Consider the following 26,177-nt stretch of genomic DNA (forward strand, 5'->3'; position numbering starts at 1 on the left):
GGGCCGAATGGCCTCCTTCTGTGCTGTACTATTCCAAGTCTCTGGGGTAGGACGCGAATCCACGACCTTCTGACTCGGAGGCGAGAGTTTGGCTGAACAAGTTTGTCACTTTTTGCTCGATCTAAATTCCACCTTCTCACCAAATCCCTTGACTTTCCAGAAACAAACTGAATTGATTCTTGAAGTTGTCGACTCCTTTACTGGTTACTTATTCCACAACTCAATCACCCTGTATATAATAAATTCACCTACCCTCCCTTATTACTCACTGCCTAGTTTTTAAACTCCTGTTACTTGGAATTTGAACTTGAATGCAACAAGCAATTTGCCTGGGGATCAACCTTTGGCTGACTGGAAACAATCTGGTGCCAAATAAATGCCGTTCACACGAAGCACTTTGACTGCAGAATGTCATTAGCTGTTTGCTCTGCTCCCTTTGTCCACCCTCACTCAGCATTGAACCTAGTGAAAAACAGAGCATACACCTTCTTTCATCTCAGTCTACTGCATGTACAAGGCCCCGTGTAATTTTTGAAATTAACGATATACAGGAAACTTTGTGTTATCCGGAGGCTAAATGTCCGGCAAGCTCGAGCCACTGGCAAAAATCAGGAGCCGTTTTGTTTCTTTTCATTGCTTTTTTCTCAACAGTCAAGCTCTGCAAGGTCTGTAGCTAAGCAACAGCTTCAGCTAGAGACGCTACAGAGACGCTTGCCGACTGTTTCGAAGCTGTTGCTAAGCAACAGGGTTTGTTGATTCACACGGAGCTGAAAATCTCCGTATGTTTCAACATTAGCGCTGGTATGTCCGGCAGTTTTGAGGGAACGGCAACAGCTCGGTCCCGTCGGTGCCGGATAGCACAAAGTTTCCTGTAAACATTTGATCAGATTGTGAAAGTGACAGGAGAGCTGCTATCTGATCGATCTGTCAATTGTTGCAACGCCTTGTTATGCAAAGAAAAGAAAGACTTACATTTATAAGGACTGAGATGGCTAATTCCTTGTCTGTTCTTGAGCCAGAACGTGTGATAGGGGTTTGAGTAGCTCAGTGAGAACGCTGCCCTTTCACTTCTGGGACCTGGATTCAAATTCGGTCCGTACTAATGGGTCAAATCTATTGCTGCTGATGAGCAGACATTCCATACAAAAGTAGTTCACACAATCTCAATCTAGTCCTTCTTAAGGAGAGCAATTTACCATTGAGTAAATTGAAAATTCACAGAGCTATTCTCCTGAATGCAGGTCAAGATCAGTTTAAATGACAATTCTTGTGTAATGCACCAAATATTAACATTTAGTTTGACAAGGTTTTGAATACAACTAAGTACGATAGCAAAATACTGCAGTGTTGGAAATCTGAAATAACAACAGAAAATGCTGGAAAAACTCAGCAGGCCAGGCAACATCCGTGGAGAGAAAATATAGTCAGCGTTTTGGGTCAAACCCTTTGTCAAGACTGGAAAAGCACAGGAAATGAAATAGATTGAAAGGCCAGGCTGGGAGAGAACAAAAGAGAAGTGAAGAGACATTAAGAGGTATTCAAAACCAGACGAGATGGTGATAGGACCAGTGGAGACAAAAGACGGCTCTAGATTAGGTGTGAAATGCGCTGGCAGAACGAGAGACAACTAAGTACCTCCTTTGACAGTTGTTTCCACTTCATTCACTGTACAGCATGGATTCACTTTTTACTTTTAATAAGAAGGATGTTGTCCCAGTTTGAACTGTGTTCCCGTAAATTATGATTTAAAAAAACCATACTCGAAGCAATATCATTACATCTGAACATCTCCAGTCTGACATGGTAGCTGTGTAAGAATCTAATTTTGTATTAATTATTATCAGGAAAGGCTGAGCAGGCTCGGGCTCATTTTTATAGGGTACAGAAGAGAAGGCTGAGGGGTGACCTGATAATGAAGGGGTTTGATGGGGTAGACACGGAGAAAATGTTCCTACTTGTGGGAAGTCCAAAATTGAGGTCATAAATATAAGATAATCACTAATAAATCCAATAAGGAATTCAGAGAAAATTCTTTACCCAAAGAGTGGTAAGAATGTGAAACGCGCAACCACAAAAAAGTAGTCAATGCGAATAACACAGATTCATTTCAGGATAAACATGAGGGAGAAAGGAATAGAAGGATATGTTGATAGGGCTAGATCAAGTAGGTTGGGAGGAGGCTCGTGTGGAGCATAAACACCAGCATAGACCAGTTGGGCCGAATGGCCTTTTTCTATGCTGTACACTCGATGTGATTGGAAAAATGGAACCGTTAGGAGAACAGCCACTAAATAGAAACTTAAAGAACAAGAAAGGGAAGGGTGTTACTCTGTTCAATGACAACAACGGCAACTTGCATTTATATAGCGCCTTTAATGTAGCAAAACATCCCAAGGTGCTTCACAGAGGTGTAACCAAAATAAATGGACCCCAAGCCAAAGAAGGAGGTACTCTGAGGTTACGGTCACTGACATCGGTTTTAAAGAGGGATTTGAGGGAGTTAGTTCGAGAGTGTGCCACCAAGGCGGCTGAAGGCAACAGGTAGAATCCATACATCTGCTGTATGTGAAGAGATCTACCGCATGAATCCACGATCAATACTTGAATCAGGGTCAATGCATTGTGCAGGGTTTATGCTGGTGGCTCTCACAGATGCAGTTTCTCAAATGTAATTTATTTTGTGTCAATTATTGGAATATTTCTGATTTGTGCTCCAAATGGACAAAGCTCCACACCAGGGATGCCAAGTGGGAAAATTCCTCCTTATATATTGTTATATACCTATGTTTGTAGCACAGGGCCATGTGATGGGGACAAGGGTAAGTGTTGCAAAGTCTATTATACTCCCTCCATTGTAGACCTAACCTCAAATTTGCCCATGTTTGTTGGAAGTTTAAAAGAATATAAGAAATAGGAGCAGGAGTAGGCCATTCGGCCCCTCGAGCCTGCTCCGCCATTCAATAAGACCATGGCTGATCTTCTACCTCAACTCCACTTTCCTGCACTATCCTCATATCCCTTGATTCCCTTAATATCCAAAAATCTACCAATCTCTGTCTTGAATATACTCAATGACTGAGCCTCCACAGCCCTCTGGGGTAGAGAATTCCAAAGATTCACCATCCTCTGAGTGAAGAAATTTCTCCTCATCTCAGTCCTAAATGGCCGACCCCTTATTCTGAGACTGTGACCCCTGGTTCTAGACTCCCCAGCCAGGGGAAACATCCTCCCTGCATCTACCCTGTCAAGCCCTGTAAGAATTTTGTATGTTTCAATGAGATCACCTCCCATTCTTCTAAACTCTAGAGAATATAGGCCTAGTCTACTCAATCTGTCCTCATAGGACAATCCCTCCATCCCAGGAACTATCTGGTGAACCTACATTGCACTCCCTCTATGGCAAGTATATCCTTCCTTAGATAAGGAGACCAAAACTGTCCACAATACTCCAGGTGTGGTCTCACCAGGGCCCTATATAATTGCAGTAAGACGTCTTTACTCATACTCAAATCCTCTTGTAATAAATGCCAACATACCATTTGCTTTCCTAATTGCTTGCTGTACCTGCATGTTAACTTTCAGTGATTCGTGTACAAGGACACCCAGGTCCCTCTGAACACCAACATTTCCCAATCTCGCACCATTTAAAAAATACTCTGTTTTTCTATTTTTCCTACCAAAGTGGATAACTTCACATTTCTCCACATTATATTCCATTTGCCATGTTCTTGTCCACTCACTTAGCCTGCCTATATCCCCTTGAAGCCTCTTTGCAGCCTCCTCACAACTTACATTCCCACCCAGCTTTGTATCATCAGCAAATGTGGATATATTACATTTGGTCCCCTCATCCAAATCATTGATTGTGAATAGCCGAGGTTCAAACACTGATCCTTGCGGTACCCCACTAGTTACAGCCTGCCAACCTGAAAATGACCCGTTTATTCCTACTCTCTGTTTTCTGTCCGTTAACCAATCCTCAACCCATGCTAGTATATTACCCCCAATCCCATGAGACCTAACTTTGTTTAATAACCTCTTGTGTGGCACCTTATCGAATGCCTTCTGAAAATCCAAATACACCACATCTACTGGTTCCCCCTTATCTATTCTGTTAGTTACAACCTCAAAAAACTCTAACAGATTCGTCAAACACGATTTCCCTTTCATAAATCCGTGTTGGCTCTGCCCAATCCTATTATTATTTTCTTAATGCTCTGTTACCACGTCCTTAATAATAGATTCTAGCATTTTCCCTACTACTGGTGTCAGGCTAACTGGTCTGTAGTTCCCCATTTTCTCTCTCCCTCCTTTCTTAAATAGCGGGGTTATATTTGCTACCTTCCAATCCACGGGAATGTTCTAGAATCAATAGAATTTTGGAAAATGACAACCAATGCATCCACTATTTCGATAACCACCTCTTTCAAAACCCCAGGTGACTTTAATCTACATATAGACTGGGCAAACCAAATTTGCAGTAATAGTGTGGAGGATGAATTCATGGAATGTATACAAGATAGTTTTCTAGATCAGTATATTGAGGAACCAACTAGGGAACAGGCTATTTTAGATCTAGTATTGTGCAATGAGAAAGGGTTCATTAATAACCTTGTAGTAAAAGGGCCATTAGGGAAGAATGACCATAATATGATAGAATGTTATATTAAGTTTGAAAGTGATTCAGTTAAATCCGAAACTAGGGTCTTAAATCAAAACAAAGCAAACTACGTAGGTATGAGGGGCGAGTTGGCTAAGGTAGATTGGGAAACTACATTAAAAGGTATGACGGTAGAGAAACATTTAAGGAATTAATACATAATTTACAACAAATATACATTCCTTTAAGGTACAAAAACCCCACAGGAAAAGTGGTCCAACCGTGGCTAACAAGGGATGTTTAAGATAGTATTAGATCAAAGGAAGAGGCTTATAATGTTGCCAAAAGGAATAGTAGGCCTGAGGATTGAGAGGATTTTAGAATTCAATTTAATTTAATTCCGGTTTAAGTGGAGCCCGTCCCAGCGGAACACTCCCTCTTTCCCCAGTACCGGTGTCAGTGCCCCATGAACCGAAACTCCTTCCACCCACACCACTCTGAGGCACACACTTAAACCTCTAATCTGTCCCCGTGCCAATTTGTGTGTGGCTCAGGTAACAATCCAGAGATTATCACCTTTGAGGTTCTGCTTGATTCCAAATAGTTGAGTTTTGAAACACATTGTTCCAATAGGCCTAGTCTCATGTTATTCTAAAATGGAAAGAATAGCAGTGGTCTCCTCCACTCATCACCCAACCCCATCAACCCTTTTGCTGATGATTTCACTCTACAATCATCAACTTCCTTTACATCACACAACCTTAGTACTCAATGTCCAGGGCTCTCAGTGTAATGGCCAAATTAATACATTTTCATCTCCTCCATTCCCTTAATTAGGACAAAGAAAATCTTGTTTCTTTCAATTGCTCAAAGGCACCATTTCTCCCAAATCTCTTGCAAGTGTAACCAATAGGTCCCACTTTCTTGGTCTCATTTTATCCTTTCCTTCCCCCTCCCCCCACCCCCATTATTAAAGAAGCTTCCTTTTTCTCACAACTCTTAACTCTCTAGAAAACCAAAATTCATTCAAGACTTAACTACGGCTTCCATCCTGGAGGAGGATTCTTCGCCCATTGGGGCAGCAGGTAGTCTACATATTGACAAGCTCTTTTTTTTTAACTTCATTTAGTTACTAAGCGGGAGTAAATCTTTTAAGAATGAACTTGTCTGGCCCGGTCTTGAAACTTCTCCTGCCGATTAACGCTGAGGCAAAACGATTTGTTTTTGTTTTTTAATTACCAAGAAATGTTATATCATTAGCCTACTTGACAACTTCTGCAATTTGCACCAGACTCGTGAAGACAATGTGAAAGCTGGGTGGCGTGCTGGAGGTTACGCTGCAGGGGATCACGGCAAGGCACTGCAGTTTGTAGGTGTCCCATGCAATGAAAGATCTGCTGCGGGGAGACTTTAGAAAGGTCAGGACAGCCTCCCTGGAGATAAACAGCAGCTTTGGCAGCCTCACAGGGGAAGCACAGGTGACCTTGGGAAGCAATGGTTTGATTGGCCTCCAGGAAGGAAGATCGTAAAAAGCACAAGATGTCTCCGGGAAGTTGTTACTTGGCAGAGCAGCTGATATCACAGAATCACAGAAACCCCACAGTGCAGATAGAGGCCATTTTGGCCCATCGAGCCTGCACCGACACATATCCCACCCGATCCCCGTAACCCCACATATTTTAATCTCCCTAACACTAATGGTCAATTTATCATGGCCAATCAACCTAACCCGCACATCTTTGGACTGTGGGAGGAAACCGGAGCACCCGGAGGAAACCCACGCAAACACGGGGAGAATGTGCAAACTCCACACAGACAGTCACCCGAGGCCAGATTCGAACCCGGGTCCCTGGCGCTGTGAGGCAACAGTGCTAACCACTATGCCACCGTGCTGCCCTGGAATTAAATAATTTCCACAGCTGCAGGACCACGTAACTGAAATTTTCCTGACAAATGTAGTCAAGTAAAATATCAAGCATTAACAAGACCTTACCTGGAAGTTATTGTGACAAATATGTAGTGAGCAGGAAGGACGAGGATATACAGCCCATCGAAACCTTAACTCGGAAAGAGGGAAAATAAACCCATCTAAATGAATAATATAAAATATCGGTCGACAGGTTTGCACGTCGGAAGGGATCAGGTTAAAAACACCGTGAGTGATGGGACTCACTTTAGAACTCCGGCTCAGGGACATTTTTTAAATACATGCAAATATTAGGAAAATGAACCCAAATTTTGGGCTGGTTCAGTTGAGTTTGCTGCTCTCCATTTGAAAGCCCCACCTCTCACACGCTCAGTCTTTCATGTTGTCGGCTGTGGCTCAGTGGGCAGCAGACTTGTGCTCTGAGTCAGAAGGTTGTGTGTTCATAGTCCCACTCCTAGAGGCTTGAACACATAAATCTAAGCTGACACTCCACTGCAGTGCTGAGGGAGTGCTGCACTGTTGGAGGTGCCATCTTTCTGTTGAAACGTTAAACTGAGGCCCCATCTGCCCCCTCAGGTGGATGTAAAAGATCCCATGGCACTATTCGAAGAAGAGCAGGGGAGTTCTCCCTGGTGTCCTGGCCAATATTTATCCCTCAACCAACATAACAAAAATAGATTATCTGATCATTATCACATTGCTGTTTGTGGGAGCTTGCTGTGCGCAAATTGGCGGCTGCGTTTCCCACATTACAACAGTGACTACACTCCAAAAGTACTTCATTAGCTGTAAAGCTCTTTGAGACATCCGGTGGTCGTGAAAGGTGCTACATAAATGCAAGTCTTTCTTAACCCAATTCATTGGAGTCGATTTACAATTTGCTACTGGTCATGAATCTGGCGCTGCGGCTATGACAAGAGGTCATCAACCTGAAACATTAACGCTGCCTTCCTCTCTCCACATTCGCTGCCTGACCTGCTGAGTGTCTCCAGTATATTCTTTTCTTTTTGATTCAGATTTCCAGCATCCGCCGCATTTTGCGTTTTGTTTTTTTTGCGGATTAGCCATGTGTTATAGAAACTGCACCATTTTCATTTCCATTCATTTCAATGCTCGGGCGGCAAGCTGGCAATCGACCCCACTGAATCCGGTGTGAGTGACTCAGGAGAAGTAAAGGGCCTCGCACCTGTTTCAGGTGGACGCCAGGGACTCCTGGAAAGAGGAGTAGTTAACTCTCTGGAATTCTCTACCCCAGAGGGCTGTGGATGCTGAGTCGTTGAGTATATTCAAGGCTGAGATCGACAGACTTTAGGACTCTGGGGGAATCAAGGGATATGGAGATCGGGCAGGAAAGTGGAGTTGAGGTCAAAGATCAGCCATGATCTTATTGAATGGCGGAGCAGGTTCGAGGGGCTGAATGGCATACTCCTGCTCCTATTTCTTATGTTCTTATGAGGCCTTACCAATATGGCGGCGTCTCTAACACAGATGCAGATTTGGCGCAGGACATTGTGCGTCTGAAATTGATCCGAAATTGTTCCGTATTGCCCCATTTTCTGCCTGGAAATTGGGTGCAATGAGGATCAATTTCTACCCCAGAATATCCAGTTCTGATCACAAGGGGGTCCCTACTGTTACACTCCTGGATTACGCTATCATATAGTTAGATGCTAGGCAGTACGGCACACGCCTAAAGATACGACGCTCAGACCGCTTACAGTAATGACTAGCGCCGCTGTACCTAAGAACAGACCTGGGGCAGACCTGAAAGTTCTAGCAGTGGTCAAGAATGTGCAGATGTAGAAATTGGACCTTGATTGCTGAAGTAAGGAGAAGGCTGGAGATGTACGAGTGATGCTATAGACCCATGTTGAAAATTAGTTGGACAAGCAGAGTGGGAGAGTGGTTAACTAGCTCAAGAAACGAGGGAAGTGTTGGGACTGACCATGATGAGAAAAATGGCAGACTGTAGGCACATTGCTCGAGAACCACAAGGAAAGTTTTCAGTGGAAAGCTGAATAGGACAAATGAAGAGACAGGACAGAGAGAAACATGCCTACGTGGAGAGACTAGAGAAGCTGGGGTTGTTCTCCTTAGAGCAGAAACGGTTAAGGGGAGGTTTAATAGAGGTGTTCAAAATTATGAGGGGTTTTGATAGAGTAAATAAGGAGAAACTGTCTCCGGTGACAGAAGGGTCGGTAACCAGAGGACACAAATAATTGGCAAAAGAACCAGAGGAGAAATTATTTTACGCAGCGAATTGTTATGATCTGGAATGCACTGCCTGAAAGCAGATTCAATAATAACTTTCAAAAAGGAATTGGATAAATATTTGAAAAAGAAAAATTTGCAGGGCTGTGGGGCAAGGACAGGGGAGCGCGTCTAATTGGAGAGCTCTTTCAAAGAGCCGGCACAGGCCCAATGGGCTGTTTCAATCTATGATTCTGTGATGTGATGGAATAATAAATGCTAACATTTATAAAACACCTCATCATACTGAAACATTTCAAAACATTTCACACGATGAATTACCTTTTAGAATTGTACCAACTGTTATTATGCAGGCAAATATGCAATCAATCTGCACCATCAAAGTGCTACAAACAGCAAAGAGATGGAAAAGACTTGTTAACCTATCATCAATTGGTACCGGTTGAGAGGAATGTTACCCAAGGTACCAGGAAAACTGCTTGCTCTTTTTTAAATAGGCCAGGTGATTTTTAACACTCTCTCATCTCACATAAAGAGCACCAGCTCCAGTGATGCAGTGCTCCCTCAGTGTGGCATAGACGTGTCAGCCTGCATCAGTGGAGGCGCTCCAACCCACAACCTCCGAACCAGAGACAAGAGTCCTATTGATTGAGCCAAGCTGAAGGTTCAATATCAGGAGCTAATACAATGCACCTGTTTGAAGACCAGGAAATGTGGAGTGCACTGATCACCGTCCTGTAGAACAGACAAGGCACAGAGAGGGTGAGTGAATTAGAGGCAGAGACCTGGAGATCAACAGGGGTGGGTTGTGTAGGCACGGGGGTGGAGCAGAGTTTCAAATGGAATTCTCCACTCGCTGTGGAGTTTTAACCCCACAGCATGCGTCTTTTGGCCCTGACAGGTTCCTCAGCTGGAAGTCAACCTGTTTGGGAGGCTTAGCTTCCAGTCAGGCAGGGAGCAGGTAGGTCCGACCCCCGACCCTCAACCCTGGGGGCTCTGATCCCCAACCCTGGGGGATCTGATCCCCGACCCTGGGGGCTCTGATCCCCGACCCTGGGGGCTCTGATCCCCGACCTTGGGGGCTCTGATCCTCGACCCTGGGGCTCTGATCCTCGACCCTGGGGGCTCTGATCCCCGACCCTGGGGGCTCTGATCCCCGACCCTGGGGGATCTGATCCCCGACCCTGGGGGCTCTGATCCCCGACCCTGGGGGCTCTGGTCCCCGACCCTGGGGGCTCTGATCCTCGACCCTGGGGCTCTGATCCTCGACCCTGGGGGCTCTGATCCTCGACCCTGGGGGCTCTGATCCCCGACCCTGGGGGCTCTGATCCCCGACCCTGGGGGCTCTGGTCCCCGACCCTGGGGGCTCTGATCCTCGACCCTGGGGCTCTGATCCTCGACCCTGGGGGCTCTGATCCTCGACCCTGGGGGCTCTGATCCCCGACCTTGGGGTCTCTGATCCTCGACCCTGGGGCTCTGATCCCCGACCCTGGGGGCTATGATCTCCGACCCTGGGGCATCTGATCCCCGACCCTGGGGGCTCTGATCCTCGACCCTGGGGGCTCTGATCCCCGACCCTGGGGTCTCCGATTGCCAATCGCGGGGGCCTTTGTATAGGGGTGGGTCTGCTTGGGGTTGTGGAGCTTGGTGGACCAGGGAAACCACTCCTGCTCCTCCTGGCACACAAGCAGTGCTATGAAGGCACTTTCCTTCTCCCCGAAGCTGTCCTCGCCTCCCTTCAGCTACCCGGTTTCCCCCCAAGGCCTGGGACACCAGGCCGGCCACATGTAAAACCTGCAAAGCAGGTTAAAGCACAGGCTGCCAGCCTCATTGAAATATTTAAATTAGCAACCCGCTCCCTGCCCGCCCCTTGTCCCGACTCCTTAAAACCCGGAAGTGGGCGAGTTGGGGTCAGGTTTCAGAATTTCAACATCTGGCCCGAACCCAACCCCCCCCAGACAGATAGAGAGGGGTGCTGGAGATATTAGTGCGTGACACCGGCACAACATGACCAACCTATACCTACCCTGGAGCTGCCCTAAAATTCAGGGGATCTGGAGGGAAATGGTTGATTCTTGGTGATGCCATCTGACTATTGAACTCTCATGAACTTGTTACATGTGACGGAAGGAAGACAGAAATGGCCTCCGCCCCCTATGTAACATCAATGGCCTCCAATGTAACTAATGAATTTATTAGGGGTTCTCAAATGGTCGTTGTGCTTTCTGAAGAGTACAAGGGCTTGGGTTAGTTTAATATCAATCAGCACTACTGCAGCCAAATGTGGGGGGGGGCCTTAATTGGGAACTTTAACACAGATGGAAACATCAAAATCAATTTCCCTCAATTGTGGGCAGAAAAGACGTTTGTGGTAATCAGGTTAAATGCTGGGACTTTTCAGATGGGCAGTAGCTGACGGAAGGTCAAATCCTGTTCATTTTTGAGGAATTCTGTGTGAAGATACCAAGCTCAGGCAGCAGGTGAACTGAGGATGTTGCAAGCAATCGCAAAAACTCACACGGTGTCCACCGGCACGCTGGAGGGCTTCCGCAACTGGTGGGCACCGTAGGGACTGGAGTGCTTCATCACCCCTCCACCCCCCCAAATAGAACTTTGATTTTGTTTGATAGCAAAATACTGCAGATGCTGGAAATCCGAAATAACAACAGAAAATGCGGGAAAAACTCAGCAGGCCAGGCAACATCCGTGGAGTGAAATTAGAGTCAACGTTTCGGGTCGAAACCCTTTTTCAAAACTGGAAAGGAAATGAAATAGATCGAAAGGCAGGGCTGGGAGAGAACAAAAGAGAAGTGAAGAGACATTAAGAGGTATTCAAAACCAGACGAGGTGGTGATAGGACTAGTGGAGACAAAAGACGGCTCTAGATTAGGTGTGAAATGCGCTGGCAGAATGGGAGACAGCTGCCATGTAGGAGAGAGAAAAAAAAGAAGAGAATAAAAAGGGGGCGACGAAAAGGGCCAAAACAGAGATGTGGATAAAATATAAGCAAAAATGTAATGGGGGCCGAGGTTATGATTTTGTTTGTTAAGTTTCCTTTTAAATTTTGTTTAAGTTACTGTTTTATTGGTTGTGCCCCTTTTAGAAAGGAGGCGCATGCTACCTCCTAATTGGCGATGGCACCAGCCATCAATTACGTTTTAAACCAAAAAGAGGTTGTAAACACTCACGTTAGCTCTGGAGTTAATTAAAATGTTAGAGAAACCTATCGCTGCTGCAGAAATTAATTAAAGGTCTTGAAGTGTCTACCTTCTGGCCATCACTGCTAAATCTGCTGATCTTTTGCTAGGATTTTCCTCTTAAGCAAAAGCTCTTCCATCCATCAGTTACAGAGGAACTTTAGTGAGTCTAGAGACTGGTTCAAGACTCAAACCCAAGCAATTATAGCAGTCATTAACGAAAATAATAAAAGCGCAAGGAGGCAAAATTTGGTTGCTTTGCGCCCCCCGTTAGCGCCCCCCATGGAATGCAGTCGGGCACTGCAGCCATTTGCAACAACTTCCTTGGCTGACCTCTGACCAAGGGTGAAATGTTAACTGTAGTACTTTTTTCAAGTGGCCAAGAAACATTGCAAAAATTGTGGCACGGGGACTTTATCTGATGCCACTCTTGAAGGTTTGGGTTTTGCTCACCAGATAGTGTCAGGCCAGGTTTTTTTTTTAAAAACCCTCTACAAATTCTGGGAATCTGGGGGAAAAAAGAAAGAAGTGATGGAACTAGTCAACAGATCCATCCACATCCATGAAGAAATTGGCTAAGTTTGGACCCATTTATCAGTTATAACAAAGGGTCTACACCAGAAACATTCACCGATCTTCTCTTGCTGTGTATTTCCATCACTTTGTGGAATTTTTTTTAAATGATTGTGTAGCAAAGCTTAAGCTAATTAAAGATTAGCCTCGATGTCAAGATGGCCCAATTTAAATTAAATTCCTTCTCGAGACCAGTCTTACATTGTCGCTCCACAAGACCAGCGACTGCGACTTATTCTGTGCCCTTTGCTGCCAACACACCCTCCAGCTGCCTGTCTCCAGGTTGGTTTTGAACCTGGCTCTTCAAAGTTGAAAGGTCAGATCTGCTAACACAATGAGCCATCTGCTTGCTCGGTGATGCTGCCGATTGCTGCAGAAGTTGGAATCTCAATGCTCGTCGAGTTCAGCGCTGTTGTGAACAGCACAGGCTCTTTGAGAGTCTCAGTGAGGAATTATCACAAGGTTGACTTATCTTGACTAGCTCCCAGCTGAAACTGGCCCGCAGCCTTTGTGAAAGGCTCAGAACATGGCACAAAGCTTGAAGTGTTGTTTACTGGACCAATACAAATTGCTAGAGGGTCTCAGTTACAAAGGATTTAGATTGTCCTTTTTATTTCATTTGTCCATAAGCAATTGATTTTTGCCCCCTCTTTTACAATAGTGAGTATCAATGACGTCATTGAGATACTGACTTGAAAGGGTTACTGAGCCAAGCATACAAGGCAGTTGAATTAACATGCATAGCCTGTGTTGAATAATCCCAGGCTTTATAACTGGCTCCCTAATTCATCTCTTTCACAGATGGGTCCTTTGAGACAGTGCTTTCCACCGCTTAGACAAGCTGACCAAAGCGAACTGGAACAGAAAGGATGTTAACCGTAATTACAACGCTTTTAACTTACTGATTTATGTTTTTTTGAAAGGGCACCAATGATAAGACAATCACTTGTACTTTTGCGACTTAAAATCCCCAAATTCACTGTTCAGTACCGCACATTCATTTGTACCCAACCATTTACCTCATCCTTGCAAACTGCTCTAAATCAGTCTCTTGGCTATACATTAAGGATCAAGGGACAAACAAATTTAGGCTTTCAATTCAGATATGCCCCTTCCTCCTTTAGAAAATTAACCCAATATAAAAGAAAGTGCCAGTGTCCAAACCAGTGGCAACTCCCTAGACTACAGGGGAGTCAGATGCCACAGAGAGTTATCCCAGTACAGCACTGGACAGAATAGATTTAGACTGTCACTCTCATTAGACTAAGGTTAAAGTTGGAGGTACATAAATTTATCTTGATGTTCAACTTGAAAACTAGTCCCAAACTGGCACAATTTCCTCTACTGTGCTGCCACGATCCTTGAAAAATGGATCATTCTCAGTGTCTGTTTGTTAAAGGGGAAGGCCAATCACTAAATAAGCATTTTATTTCCTTCATTAACTCATCTGTATACTTAATTTAAAAAATTCTGCTTCCTTGCATTCAGGAAAGAAAGGAACGAATCACTGGACCTAGGATTTTGTTTTTATTGTGGAATTTTAAATCTTAGGAAAAACATGGAGCATCTTTTGATGAACAATGGATTTTGCTCTCCACAACTAGCAACCCTGCAAGAAATTCACGGTAGCACGTGACTTTGAAGTGTGCAATGTCTCGGGTTAATTATAGATGGAACTCTACTATCCCTCTTCAAAAGAATAACATTGGGCCTTGGTGTTCGTGTGAAAATCTAATTTTATTCAGAAGCTCCTGATTTTTCTTCAGTTACAAAACTCACATTTTATGCTCTATTAACATAGGGGGCACAATTCACAAAATAGGTCAACTTACACAGGTCGGCTGAATAAAATAGATGTGACCGACACACCACTGCAGCCTATAGATTAGCTTTTACAGTACTATAGGTGAAATAAGAACCAGCGGTGAAGGACCATAGATTTAATATTCCAAAAGCAAGTGATTATTTTAGCTGGAGCTCATTGCCTGTGAGAATTTATAAATATGATTTTGGGGTCGTGCAGTTTTAAAGCTGTTAGCTTCCACCATGATCACATCAGTTTAATGAGCAGTTTCGTTTCCACTTTAATCTTTTTTGCACATCTCTATCCATAATGTACAGGGTAGGGGAAGAAAGGCCTCCAGCAAAATATCTGGGTCAACTTGACATAAGTTAATTGCAATGAATTACCATTTTCTACAAATTTAATAAATTATAACGTTAAATTAGGACTGTAACCTCAGATGGTTTTGCTTCTAAGTGGCAAATATTCGCTTCCCCCACCACTCATCACCTTACCCCATTGCCCCTGCCAGTGATGACTCAGGCTGGGATATAGTTTGCAGCTTGTGTTCCCCAAGTTCTTCAGATACAAGCCTGGATGGTGAGTGTTCCTGGGACTAGGGACAGGGTCACTGGCTAAGGCTTGTGAAGCTAAGCTAGAGCCAGGCCTGGTTAGTACCTGGTAGGGGTGACCATCAGGGAAGACCAGGTGCAGAAGGTCACGGAAGGAGCCCCGAGGAGGGGCGGTTGGTGAGAAGGTCACGGAAGGAGCGGCTGGTGAGCAGGCCCGGGCGTTGAGGCTGAAGATTGTGGAAATGGAATGGCGGTGCGCACCGACGCAGCGGCTTTGCTTCTCCCAGTCATGGGAGCTTGCAAGATCACATTTCATTGTTCATGTACTTGTGCAATGACAATAAAGTTGAATTATTATTATTATTGCCAGGCTGTTCTTTCATTGGGGCTCAGTACCAATGAGTGAAATCCTATATGTACCCAATCTCCGCGCACATACGCTCAGGAAGAGCCAATGAATATAGTGTTCAGGCCAGTTCTCTCCTTCCAAAGCTCAAGACTGCTCAGGCTACCTGTGGTGGCCTCACCAGCAGAGCAAGCTCGAGGGGCCATATGGCCTCCTCCTGCTTCTATTTCCCCCGTTCTTATGTCCTCACCAAGAGCTTGATTGAAATCAGTTAGCTCAAAACGGATCAGGGTTTGAACATGGGACTTTCTTGGTCTACAGTATCATATTTTATTGCGCACTTAGCCATTGAGCTATCAAGGGAACCCGTGTAGCATCTGATGGAACAATGCTAAACCACTGACCCATGATTGAGGATCAGAGTCTGAATCACTGTCTTAGCTGCAATCGTGAGCTTTCTATCGAGCTCTCAGTCTAGGTACCTGCTCATCTGACAAAGGGAGAGCAATCAGCTCCCGAAGCAGCTGAAGTGGACCTTCAAAAGATCTCAACCCAACCAGTATTCACCCAAACAGCCATGACCCAGAACAGTATACTCAGGAAGAACAGCATCGATTTAGGTGGAGGGAGGAAAATTGAGAAAGATACTGGATGAACTGTATGTCAGGATTATACTATCTTCCTCTACATCTCCCTTCCCAGTTTCTCTCAATTTAACTCTCCTGGTCAACAAAAGCACTTTTATTTCCTGCTGGCTGTTGTTTACATCCAGCTCTGCATTTTTCAAACTTTCACCTGCCCGAATGCTTGCCTGACATTGTCCAAATAATGACCGAACCCCATTGTCTATTATTCTAAATCTCAGGCTTCAAATGCAGCCTCCCGTTACAATGCCAGCTCGAGGAAAGACACACTCCGTGACATTCGGGTTTCACTCCTATTTAGCTTGTTTTTTTCCCCTCTGTTAATGGCAAGTGGTCATGCTGTTCAAGATGCTGGTTGGAACTACAGCATTGGATACCTTGTCACAGTTCAATCAAGGGGAACAAATGCTTAAAACTAATAGACATGGCAGTCAATATTAATTTGGGCAGGTAGGACAGGTATTTCTGTGTAAAACTCCTCAAAGCTCTCTGTACTTCCTGTGATATTATTATGAACTTCTGTCTTTATTTTGTATCATTTAAGATAGTTGTAGTAGATGCAGAATATAAAATGGCATCAGCCAGCTGTGACTTTGGGATGTCTGTGCAAGATTTCCTTTGTTTTGTGGCAAACATGGAATGTAGTTGGCCGATATATGTGACTGGTTGAATTGCTATTGTGTTCGTCAACTTATTCAGTAGTAATGATTGTCCTAAATTCAATTTTGTTGCTGTTTTAATCTTTCTCTGGCTGGCAAGGCACAATTTTGTCTGTTTACATGACGTCTTTGCACTGCTGCTTTTGTGAATTTATCTCGGTGACAGTAATATTACTTCCTCTAGTAATGCATGTTACGGACCGGTCAAGCTGGGGGGGAAATGTGGCTGAGTATCTTGGCGAAGAAACCGGATTCCTAGGTTGTGAACTCATCACCTGGAGAGGGGCGAGTGACGGCTATCCCAGAGCAGATTGAGCCTCCAAGTGGGCCACTGGGAATGGGATTCTGAGTGGGGTAGCGGGAAAGTGGGATTCCATGTGGGCAAGCAAGCAGCATCTGTCGTAGTAATGGATGGCACTGCTTTGAGAATAGGTGAGCGTGAATCCAGGTGATGAAGCAGGAATGCCGGACCATGGGCGGAGGAGAAAGTGCCAGCTGCCACAAAGCAGGCCAGGATTCCAACTGAGTTGGTGGGAAGCAAGAGTTCAGGTAGGTGGGAGAGTGGGACTCTAGGCAGGCAAGTGAGTAGTGGCCACTGCAGTGATGCGCATCTCCACTTCAAGAGGCCTGGTGGGTGGGTGAGTAAGACTCCAGGTGGGGAAATAGGAAACAGGACTGTGGACCTGTGAGTCAGCAGTGGCAGGTTCAACATTGTTCTTTGGAGAGGTTGCACGCTGAGGTTTTATCTTCCCAGCGGATGGGAACTGTCAGTGGACTTGGGGTGCTAGTGTCAGCTATGGCTCAGCTGGTAGCGCTCTCACCTCCAGGTCAGAAGGTTGCCAGTTCAAGTTCTACTCCAGAGACTTGAACACATCATCTAAGCTGACTCTCCAGTGCAATACTGAGGGAGTGCTGGGGCGAGAGAAACCTGGCGAGATGCAGGAGAGTGGCCAGAAGAGGCTCTTCAGGGCAGCACGGTGGCATAGTGGTTAGCACTGTTGCCTCACAGCGCCAGGGACCCGGGTTCGAATCTGGCCTCGGGCGACTGTCTGTGTGGAGTTTGCACATTCTCCCCGTGTTTGCGTGGGTTTTCTCCGGGTGCTCCGGTTTCCTCCCACAGTCCAAAGATGTGCGGGTTAGGTTGATTGGCTACGATAAATTGACCCTTAGTGTTAGGGGGATTAAATACGTGGGGTTACGGGGGTGGGATGTGTGTTGGTGTAGGGGTTACGGGGATCAGGTGGGATATGTGTCGGTGCAGGCTCGATGGGCTGAAATGGCCTCTATCTGCACTGTGGGGTTTCTGTGATTCTGTGATTTCTGTGAAGACTCCTCGGGCGTTGGGTAGAAGCAGGAGTGCACCTCCAGGCCCCTAAAATAATCCCTTGGGCCTCTCTTGTCCCAGTCCTTCCTGCACCCACACCTTTTTGTAATCAGTATCGCATTGCATCAATAACATGGGTACTATTGCATTAATATCTTTCCCAAAGAGGAGCAAAGGGCAGAGTTGCTTTGCATGGTTTACCAGGTTTAAGGATTCCCATTGTTCCTGCAGACCAAACCCTTGCCGTCTGCTGACTATATTTCCCCCAGATATCATACACGAGAGGTGCTTGACAGGCTGTCAAACTTCAATGGAAATTTCGCAGGAGAAAAAGTGTAGGTGTTCTTTTAAATATTTACATCATTCCATCAATTGCTGTCTCTTAGAAATGTGTATGACATTTAACTCATGATAAGAGGCATCAATTATAATAGTGTGGATTTAAAAAGGAGCAAAACACATCTGCTTGCAAATGCATTGTGACAGCTGTTTGATGAGACTCACTCAAGATGATGCAACGTGAAAAGGCTGAGCGACACTGATTCACATATTAGCTGATAAAGTCTGCCAGCCTCATTCGTAACCATGGATACTTTTACACTGATGTCCGGACTCTGGAATTGGAAGGAAGTGACTAGTGGTGTCCCACAAGGATCTGTGCTGGGGACTCAACCACTCACTGTATTTATTAATGGCTTAGATAACACAATAGAGAGCCATATTTCCAAGTTTGCTGATGACATAAAGATTGGTGGCATTGTAAGTAGTGCAGACGGGAACATAAAATTACAAAGAGACATTGACAGAGTAAGTGAGTGGGCGAAACTGCGGCAGATGGATTTCGGCGCAGGTAAGTGTGAGGCCATCCATTTTGGACCAATAAAGAATCGAACCAAGTATTACTTAAATGGTGAAAAGCTTGGAACAGTGGAGGTCCAAAGAGATTATGGGGTCCATGTACACAGACCACTAAAATGCAGTAGTCAGGTACAAAAAATAATCAAAAGGGCTAATGGAATGTTAGCCTTTATAACTAGAGGGCTAGAGTATAAAGGGGAGGAAGTTTTACTGCAGCTGTACAAAGCCCTGGTTAGACCACATCTGGAGTACTGTGTACAGTTCTGGGCACCGCACCTTCGGAAGCATTTATTGGTCTTGGAAGGAGTGCAGCGCAGATTCACCAGAATGTTACCAGGACTCCGAGCGTTAGATTATGAGCAGAGATTACACAAACTAGGCTTGTATTCCCTGAAATATAGAAGGTTAAGGGGTGATTTGATTGAGGTTTTTAGGATTTTGAAAGGAATTGATAGGGAGAAACTTTTCCGCTGGTGCGGGAGCCTAGGACAAGGGGACATAACCTTAAGATCAGAGCCAGGCCATTCAGAAGAGAAGTAGGGAACACTTCTTCACACAAAGTGTGGAACCCTCTCCCACAACAAGCAGTAGGTGCTCGCTCAATTAATAATTTTAATTCTGAGATCGATAGATTTTTGCTAGACAAGGGTATTAAGGGATATGGAGCCAAGGCAGGTGGATGGAGTTAGGTCACAGATCAGCCATGATCTTATTGAATGGTGGAGCAGGGTCAAGGGGCTGAATGGCCTAATCCTGTTCCTATGTTCCTGAGACAGCAGTGGCCTCCTACCTCCCCTCTTTAATGAACCTGTATGTCTCAAGAATCTACTGGAGGTTCCAACAGAGACTTGCTCGTTTTCACACGTCCGACCTCTGATCCCTGGAAGATTGGTTCCAAGGCACCTCTCGGTTCATCTCCAACAGCAACAACAACTTGCATTTATGTAGCATCTTTAACATAGTAAAACGTCCCACGGCACTTCACAGGAACGATGATGAAACAAAATTTGACACCGAGCCACATATAAGGAGATACTAGGACAGGTGACCAAAAGCTTGGTCAAAGAGGTAGGTTTTAAGGAGCATCTTAAAGGAGGAAAGAGAGGTGAAGAGGCGGAGAGGTTTAGGAAGGGAATTCCAGAGTTTAGGGCCTGGGCAGCTGAAGCGACAGCCTTCAGTGCTCCTTCATAGTATGATATGCCAGTGGTGGCACTGCTACACTTCGTTATCAATAGTATAAAAATGTCTAAAATATTGTAGAGACATAGCTGAGAAATTGGTTCCCGCCGCGAATATGTGTGCAACAATGAATGGAACGCACGCAGCACATGCCCGTCCACTTGGGTGCAAGGACCGCACCATATTGGTCCCCCTCCCTCATTACATTAAAAGGGGCGAGGCCCCAGCACGACCGGCGCTGCTAATTGGCTGCTCGCCTGATGACGGGCTGAGTAATCAGCCGTCCCTGATGCCATTTAAAGGCACCATGCTGCACCTCTTAAAGGGAGTCTTGGCTTCATTGAGCAGAAAGTGGTTTTAAAGGCACAACATAACTGGATGAGCCTCTGATTCAAGAGCCTCCAGATCTGCTGAAAACTCAAAACTCACTACTGTTGTGGCCAAATCAAGGCCCACAAGTCCACTAGCAGCCTAAAACAACAGTCCAATGACTGACCCGGATGGGGGTGAGGACCCCTGGTGCTCCTGCAGCCGGTTTCCTTATGATTTTCTGGGCGAGTTTAGGAATGGGCGAAACAGGAGCTGCCACAAACCAGTATCGCGAATGAGTCCTAAAACACCACAAAGGACACTGATTTAAATATATTAATAGGCATAACGCTCCTTTCAGGCATGCAACCTGAACACCCGAACCAATATGGCGTGCAACGCGCTTCCAGCACAGATCGAGCGCACACAATCTGCATGCCATATTGGTACCTTCAGCCCACGTTTCTCACCAGAAAAACAGGCACAGCACAGACGAGTTTCTCGGCCTTGAAGCCTGTTCTTGTTACAAAGCTGCCTCCTGAGGCTTCCTTCCAAAAGAGCTGCCAATGACAGAGAGGTGCAGCACTGCCACTGGACACCAATCTGCTCTGGTGGCGGTTCCACCACAACTACGCCTACGGTAACAGTCATGCTACACTTTGAAAACACCGAAAATGAGGCCGTTACCGTAGGGTTTAATGTATCCGTGCTAATTCTTTTGAGGGAGTTTGCATTAAACTGAAGTAATGGAAACAAAGCTCAGAAACTGACATTGCTTTTGCAGCTTTGCGCAAATATCCTGACGAGGGTTATGCAATCTTCAATACAACTGCACAGGATCCCCGTGTGCCTGGTAAATAATTGCCACTGAAAGGGTCAAGAGGAAAGAAAGATGATAATCCCTTCGGAGTAATAACAGCTAATGGGCAACTGAAGCTTCCTGACTGTTGAAAGGGTGTAATGTGTGTGGTGTTGTTGATCTAGTAAGTTGGTACCAATGGTGGCACTGGGTGGCGAGGCTCTGATTCTCAGCTCCCCACTCTGCTGAGTCCCCAATCTCAGAAGCCCTGTTGTAAAGTGACGCTAAGCAGGTGAGTCTCTGTTGTATTACACTGCATGTCTCCTGCTAACCAGCTGAGATGTATTGCTGGTGACCTGCGAGAAGGCCTCGCACCCTATCCTTTGGATTGTATATAGAGGGTGTATGGCCAGGGGAGTACCAGGAAGGGGCGCTAACCTGGATGGAGGGAGAGGGCCAGAGAATGCATGCTATTACAGGAGGGTAAATACACTCAAAAATTCTATGCTATTTCCTGGAGCATTAATATAATAGTAGAGCCATATTTAATCCATATTAAATTCTTTGAGCCAAGGTGGCAGTTTGGCTCATCAGTAACACTCGGAGTTAAGGGCTATCACTCCAAAAGTCAAGTCTATAATCTATGCTGATTCTGCAGTGTACCACTGAAGGAATGCTGTGTTGTCCTTTGGACGAGAGGTTCAACCAAGACCCCCTCTGTCTATTCCAGTGAATTAAAGTTGGGACATGCCACCTTACCATGATCATAAGATCGGTTCAGAGGAAGAAGGCTCTTGCCCCAAGTTGTCAACTTGGTTCAGTTGGGATCACTCTTGCCTCTGAATCACAGGATGATTGGTTCAAGTCCCAATGCCGTATAAGCACATAGTCTGGGCTGAAACTCCAGGTAAGTGCATGAAGGAGCGCTGTATTATCAAAGGTGGCACTCTTTAGATGAGGCGTTAAACCAAGGCCCCATCTGCCTACTCCGCTGGTTCAGGTGGACATTAAGGACCCCATAGCACCATTCAAGATTAACTGGTCATTCTTCTCCCCGTTACTAGTTGCAATGTGAGGTGTACAAAATGGCTGCCTTGTTTGCCCACCTTAAATTGTTATATTATTCTGTTGAAGCATTTTGTCAGTTGTCAGACATGATGATGCTATGTTAATGTATGATTTTCCCTTTCATTCATCTCTGCTTTTATTCTCACTTTAGGCTAAGGGACAAGTCACTATTTAACAGTAGTTGCATGGAGTGAGAGCTTCCTAATCCTCTCCCTTCTCCGTCTGTCAAATCTCCCCAAGACTTTGCAGCATCCAAAGCCTTTTTCAGTCCTTCGCTTGCCCATTCTGAAGATGTTAATTGGGAAGGAGCAGACTGCAGCATCCAGTAAACCAAAGTGATCTGAGCAAGGCAAGAATGTTTGCTTTCAAGATAAGTTGGACAGTAGGGTGCTTTGGTCCCTTTGCTCCGGGGAAATGCCAAATGCAAGCCAGGTGGAAATTCTCGGGATAGTCAACCCCTAGCAGATGGCTCAGCCTGGCCTTGACAGAGGGTTGATAGCAGATGGTCCCGGAGGGAAGGGGTGGCAGTCGAGCGACAGTGGAGGAAATAATGTTCCTTACCCTGAACAAGAAAACCTTTCCACGCAGAAGATACCAGCCTATGGAACCTGACTAAAATGAATTTAATTAAAAGGGAAAAAAATCAACTTACTTCTCTGGCCTTCAGATTGTAATTTTCCCACGTTACAGGTAGTGGGTCGCTGTTCTGTGCATCAACTGGAGAATGGTTCCAGACTCGTACAGGAACAGATAAGGGTGTTCAGCCTGAAAGCAGAACAGAAGCAGATTTCAGCTCATTGTTGGACCCTGAGTTGCTGTGAAGGTGTTTATTCTCTCATTCTTTTTCAGAATCACTATTCCTTCTCACCGGCAAACACAAAGAACTTTTCTTAGCCTTTCATTGAAGAGGCAAAAGGTTTCAGATCTGATCTAAATGATTCCTGTCTAGAGGGTTTGGCTATTTTCAATTAGAATCTTCCTTTACACGTTGAGAATGCAGCAAATTTAACTCCTGATTGTAATCGTGTGGGTTCAATGTATTGCCACCGATCTGTCGACTGGTCAGGGTGGTAATTGAGGTGCCTTTATGGCGGGCCAAAGGAAACACTGGAAAATAAAAGATCAGACACATGAAGTAAAAAGAAAGTCTCACAAAGCTTTTACTGAGATTACGAGGGCATGCGGTTTTAAAATCCACAGTTTCACAGCTTCGCACCGCAAGTTAAACCACGGGTGGCCAACCTTTCAAACTTCAAAAACCAGAAAAAAGTTTGTGCACTGACAAAGAACCACAGGTTTTAAATGGACTCCACGCGCACTCACTGTAACTGCAGCTAGGACAGGGTATACCATGCAAGATACAAAGCTTAGCACAGCATAAGGCATGTTTTGTTTTGTAATAATTTCTTGAAATCTGGATTGTGCGCTCACCTTTCACTTCCCTGCCTTCCCTCATTGTCTCTCCCAGTCTCATTCCACCTCCGTCCTTCCCTGTCTCATTCTCCTGGCCTCTAATGACTTCTGTCTCAAATTCCTGCTCTGTTGTCTCTCACTCTATTCCCTCTCTTTCCTTGACCTCGCTGGCTCTCTCATCTTCTTCTCTCTCATTTCCTATTTTACCCTTTCATTCCTTTTCTCTCGTTGCCCTGTTTCCTTTCGTGCCCCTGCCTTTCATTCTTCCCTCTCATTCTCTCTTACCCTTCTTTCTCATTGCCCCTCCTTCTCATTCCTTCCCCCCCCTCCTCCTCTGTATTAAGGATGTACTGTAAAATTCAAGGCCATATCTTTGAATACATACCACTAAAATACCCACTTAAAGAGGCAGTTAGTCTCTCCGTCATTCCTAAGGGGTAATTTTGCAAATTCACCACCTTGAATGTCAAACATGACCTGCCCAAAGCACACATCAGGAAGTTGGGTGTGTGTCCGCCATGATTTTTCCATCCATTTGGAAAATTGCAGGGCATGTGCACCCGAATTTTCCATGTGCAAACACACAGCCCTGCAATGGGGTTGTAAATTCATAAAATTGCCCGACCGTCACTCAGAATCAAATAGAATTTAAAAAATTCTCTCTCTCTATCACTCAGGTAAAAAAGAGGCAGAAAGAACTGGAACTCAGAGAGAGCTCCTCACTTTGATTTCCTCTTTCTTTGTTTCTGAAAGAAGGCCATTTTGTTTTTGATGTAGAAACCCAGGTATCCTATAATCTGACCCATCAGTGGGGAGACCAGTTTCTGTGGCATCAGAACCTACTTCCTGCATAAGAGTCATCTTAACAAATAACATTGGAAACCACAATCCTGTCTGGCATCGAACCATAACAAACTCCGTGCTGCCAGACAGTGGCACAGAATGTAATGTCTCAAAATGAACAATGTGTGTCGCACTTTATAATTAGTCAACTGATATAATTTCACAGGAGGGAAAAATGTAACTGAAACATGACGCAGCCCTCTCTTTAGATAAAGAACCATCCCCTCTTTAAACCCTTCTTGAACATTACTGCTGCTAGAGGTTAATATGTACACAATTCCCAAAGAAGTGTGGCACGCCTGGATGGAACAGGCGACTTTGGATCTCTGGTTCCCAAAGCTCTCCATCACTGGGAGTTTTCCGCATCTCGTGTCTGGGTCTGTTGTAGATTAAGTGATAGAGATTGATTGCAATGATTAATCAACAACTCCAGTATCACTGTATTATGCGACTACCAGAGTGGTACAAGGCGAACTAGATGGACCTTGGTCTGTTTTCGTCGAGCAATTCCTGTGTTCCTAAAACGGAGCAAATTTCAGAATTTGTCGCACTAGGTGGCCGGTCGAACGCCTATTATCATACGGATATGGAGGCCTGAGGCCTACAATGTGCCTGGGGCTTTCAACACTCCCCAATATGGGCAGTGACACAAAAGAAAGAGTGTTCCTTTATATAGCGCCTCTCACATCCTCAGGACATACCAAAGTGCGCCACAGACAATGAAGTGTGGTTATTGTTGTAATATAGGGAAATAGTGCAGCCAATTTGCGGACAGCGAGGTCCCACAAAAAGCACTGACCAGATTTTTTAGTGATGTTGGTTGAGGGATAAATATTGGCCACGACACTGAGAGAACTCCCCTGCTCGTCTCTGAATGCTACCGTGAAAAATTTAACATCCACTTGAGTGCAGTCGAGTCTTCGATTTAACATCGCATCCAAAAGACAGCCCCTGCGACTGAAGTGCCAGCCTTGATTATGTGCTCAAATCTTTGGAATGGGACTTGAATCAAAGACCTTCTGACACTGAGGTGAAAGTGCTACCCACTGAGCCAAGCCTGACATGCCAAGAAACCTCTGCACAACTTATTAAACCCAAGGCAGCCACCCCATAATTTGGCTGACGTGTCTGAACAGAGCTCCAGCTGCACAGTGCCTATTTGGAAAGGACCCAGTAGGGGATACTGTTATCTCTGCCTTTCACCCTCCTTCCACCTTGTACCTCCACCTGGTGTCGGCCGTGACTCAGTTGGCGGCTCTCTCACCTCGGATTCAGAAGGTTTGTGGATTCATGTCACACTCCAGAGGTTTTGAGCACAAAATCTAGGCCGTTACTCCCAGTGCAGTGCTGAGGGAGTGCTGCACTGTTGGAGGTGCCGTCTTTCAGATGAGACATTAAACCAAGGCCCCATCTGCTCTCTCAGGTGGACATAAAAGATCCCATGGCCCTATGTCGAAGACAAGCAGGGAAGTTCTTCCCGGTATCCTGGCCACCATTTATCCTTCAACCAACATCACTAAAAAAAAAAAATAATTATCTGGTCGTTATCTCATTGCTGTTTTTGGAGCCTTGGTGTGTGCAAATTAGCTGCCATTGTTCCTACGCTACAACAGTGACTACGCTTCAAAGGTACTTCATCGGCTATAAGGCACTCTGGGACATCCTGAGGTTGTGAAAGGTGCTGTAGAAATGCAAGTCTTTCTTGTTTAGACTTCTGCCACCTTGCATGGAGCATTCCCCCCCCCCCACCCCACCCCGCGCTAACCATACCTACGTCTACTGAACCCCTGCCCATCCACTCACACACTGGCAACCACATGGCGGCCTTAGCATTCCCCATGCATCACGAGAGACATATTGGATGTGCCAACA

General features: G+C 45.3%; 1 protein-coding gene across 2 annotated transcripts in view; it reads right to left on the reverse strand.

Annotated features, from left to right (window-relative positions):
- The window catches only part of LOC147100497 (alkaline phosphatase-like), a 120,539-nt gene extending 97,731 nt beyond the window's left edge, over positions 1-22,808 (reverse strand). For both annotated transcript variants that reach the window (XM_085966795.1, XM_085966794.1), the window contains exon 1: positions 22,702-22,808. The gene's annotated coding sequence lies outside the window, so the exon portion shown is untranslated. The remainder of the gene's footprint in view (positions 1-22,701) is intronic.
- Between the last annotated feature and the right edge of the window lie 3,369 nt (positions 22,809-26,177).

The sequence above is a fragment of the Somniosus microcephalus genome, chromosome 25 (assembly GCF_052327205.1).
Source record: "Somniosus microcephalus isolate GS21.2 chromosome 25, FLI_Smic_1.0, whole genome shotgun sequence".
NCBI lineage: Eukaryota > Metazoa > Chordata > Chondrichthyes > Squaliformes > Somniosidae > Somniosus > Somniosus microcephalus.